We start from the raw sequence: 3,591 nt of genomic DNA on the forward strand, positions 1-3,591 counted from the left end.
TGGTATCCATACTTGTCTTTGACTTGATAAGTCATCACGTTAGAGTCAGATGGCACTTCTCTCAAATTTGTAAATAATCTGGCTGGGGTATCCAAAAAATCCAAAGGCAATTTATCTGGTACAGTCTCTGTAATTCGATATTTTCCCTTTATTTCCAACTCCTTCTGCTTATCCTGTATTGTGCCTAAATATGTTAAATTCATTTTCAAAATGTTTTGATAAAATTCTTCCGCTCTTTCAACAGTATTTAACTGATATCTTTCTCCTTGATATCTCAATATAATACCAACTGGGACGTCCCACCTAAATGGAATATTTCTTTTTTTTAACTCAGTCACCAAAAAACCAAATTTCTTCCTTTCCATTAATATCTTAGGTGGGAGTTCTTTGTAAATCCAAATCTTTCTTCCATACAATTGCAAATTAGAATTGAAGGAATTTTGCACAATGTTATTCCTAATTTCTTTATCTGTAAAATAAATCACCACATCTCTAGGCAATTGCCTTTGCTTTGCAATCCAGGAGTTTATTCTGTAAACTCTGTCAATCCTACAAAACACTTCCTCAGGTTGAACCTTTAAAATCCCAGCTAGAATTTCAGAAGATATTTTCCTTAAATCATCTCTGTTATTTTCCTGCAAACCACTCAGTCTTATCGCATATTCAGTGAAATTATATTGTACCATTAAAACCTCTCTTTCAATCCTCTGTTGCAAATTTTCTACATTGCCAGTCTTTTGATCAGCCTCCATTTTAGGTTTTTCTTCTGAGCTATTATCTTGAATATTTATCAAATCATTTTCAATTTTTTGAATTCTATTGTCCAAATTATCTTGAGTTTCTTCCATTTTAGACTCTAGTAACTTAGTATTTGCATCCAACTGTATCATAAATTCTGAAAAGCCATTAGCCATTTTTAAAATTTTTCGCTCCAAAAAATCAAACTTAGATTTCACCAATTCTTTAATTTCCTGCTTAAATTTTTCAAGGTGCTGATTCACAATCTCATCCCTTCTTACAATCTCCTCTAAGAGAAATTCTATTATATTAAAATCAGGTTTCTGAGACTGGAGACTTAAAACTTGTTCCTTTAGCTTGTTAGTGGGGGAATCCCCCCCCCCACTACTTGTTTGTCTGACTTTATAAGTCTCAGTGCCATGTTTCCGCCCAGGCAAGCTTTGTAAAAAAAAAAAAAAAAAGACTTCTTTCCAACCAGAAGCAATATCCGATCCCCAGGAAAAAAAGAGAGAGAAAAAGAACACGGGAGCGAAGTTTTGTCTACAATTGTAGCCAGTGGTATTTATTCCGCTACATTGTAATAATAGAGAACGGAAGGACTTTCCCTTTCAGCCTCTTCTCAAGCCTCGGCAGACGCCATTTTAAAAGTCCTTTTTTTTTTCCTCTTTCCTTTCCCCTTTTCTCTTGAATAGTTTTTATAAAATAAGTAAAATACTTGCGACTCTGTATCACAGGTCCAGCTCACATTTTCTTTAATCAATCTGTTAAATTCGCAGGCTTGCTCTTGTCGCCTGGCTCTGCATATAGCAGAGGTCTCCCAAAGCCCGGAGCAGCGGCTGGGGATATGGGGAAGCTCATCCGCTCCGTCCCAAAAGTAAAAGAAAAACTTTTGGGACTATGCAGAGAGTTCTACCCACCCCAGCCGGCTCTATCTCCGTTTCCTCATGGAAACGGAGTTTTTTCAAGCCACCATTCCGTTGTGAAGGCGGCTCTAACAGGCAGTGGAAGCTGACGATCCCGAAGGAACATCTGGCAGCGGCCAGCAGCAAACCGGAAGTCCCAGCACTTAGTCTTATATACCGCTTCATAGTGCTTTTACAGCCCTCTCTAAGCAGTTTACAGAGTCAGCATATTGCCCCCAACAAACTGGGTCCTCATTTTACCCACCTTGCAAGGATGGTAAGCTGAGTCAACCTTGAGCCGGTGAGATTCGATCTGCTGAACTGCAGCTAGCAGTCAGCTGAAGTAGCCTGCAGTACTGCACTGTAACCGCTGTGCCACCTCGGCTCAATATTAATTTAATGTATTGAATTATCCTGAAAAAACAATGATCATGTCAGCCTTGGAAGCCATATTAGGCCGGAAGCTCCAATGCTGCCACCTTCTCGTGTGTGGGAAAGTAGGAGGGGGGATTAAGGAGAGGGGTTGTTAGTAGACATAATAGCATTCTTCATGTCGGCCAAGGTCAGGGCGATCCAGCATCTGGAGAAGGAGTGGTCAGGGGGCTGGATCGAGATGGAGCAGACGTTGATTGGAACATGTGACCGACTGGCGGGAAAAAGGGATGATTTTGGGAGCTTTGACTTACTGAAGGAAAACCCGGGCTTTTCAGATTCGGGTTTTCCCAGATGTTCCAGTTTGCCTATTCTAGTAAAGAGGACTTTTGGAAAATGTTTGCTTCCGCATCTTTACTTGGAGTTGGGGTTTTTCTGGAACACTGACATTAACCCAAATCTCAGGAAAACCTAACAGCACCCCGTAAGGGGGCTGTCGGGGGTACTAAGCCCCAGCATCTACCTAAACCCCGGGTGGTGCGAAGACTCAGTGAAGATGGAGGAGAAAGGAGAAATTGGAGAGGGGCCTGCCTGGAGGCCGGATGCTCAAGGAATTGCTGACCCCTTGCTTTCTCCTTCTGAAGAAATGGGACAAGCCATGGAGGCTGCAGAGGAAGTCCTTCGGCTGGGGACTTGGCCCAAGGCGTCAGATTCCTGGAAGAGTTGCCAGTCCGACCCAGCTCCAGAAGGGGAAATGAAGTCGCCCCATGAGCCAGACTGGAGGATGGGGGCTGCTGTGGGATCTGGAGACTCCCAGGACTGGGACCGGCTGCAGCCAATTCGAAGCCAGTCCTTAACTGGGCTCCCTGAGTGTTTTGAGCAGATGGAAGTGGGGAGTTACGCCCCCTCTTCCCAACCCCTTGAGGTGAGATGGTGGCTAGCACAACCTACATTCACCTTCCCTGATCCAGGACATGGAGGGGGGATTAGTAGGGCGCAGAACCCCCTTACCCGGCCAGGGGCAAAACGAGAGGATTAGCACAGCATGGCCATCCTGCAGCAGTGGGGCACCAGGCGCAGCTGGCATATGGAATGCGAAACCCCCCTTTCGGGGGCCCTCGCCAGCCTGCCTTTGTGCTACCTCCTGCTGAGAGTATACCGCCCGGAAGGGGGTTTTATCCTGGCCAGGGATGGGTCCAGTGCCAGTGGTATCCTGCGCCCTCTGTTCCAAGCTTCCAGGGATCCCCATGGCCCCCCTCCTATGGCCCAATGATCCTGGCACCACAGGGGGGACTATTCCAGCAGCTGGCTGGAATGCCCCCCTCCCTCCAGCACAGCAAGCAGCTCAACAGCCGGGCCCCCTCCCCCAGCAGCCGACGACGTTGCTCCCCCCCCAGCCCAGCAAGTCCCACAGCAGCCGGCTGGAATGCAGCAACCAGGAGCAGCCCTGCAGCAAGTTCCATCCCAGCCAGCCATGGCCGGGGCCCCTCCACCTGCGAGGCCAATGCCACCCCGCTTCAGAGCAAGCTTTGACGGGATGCCAGCCAAACTAGCTTATTTCCTCAGTAGGGTCTGAGCT

This window comes from Pituophis catenifer, unplaced genomic scaffold (genome assembly GCF_029215685.1).
Source record: "Pituophis catenifer annectens isolate HBS135680 unplaced genomic scaffold, rPitCat1.0.hap2 SCAF_5, whole genome shotgun sequence".
NCBI classification, from domain to species: domain Eukaryota; kingdom Metazoa; phylum Chordata; class Lepidosauria; order Squamata; family Colubridae; genus Pituophis; species Pituophis catenifer.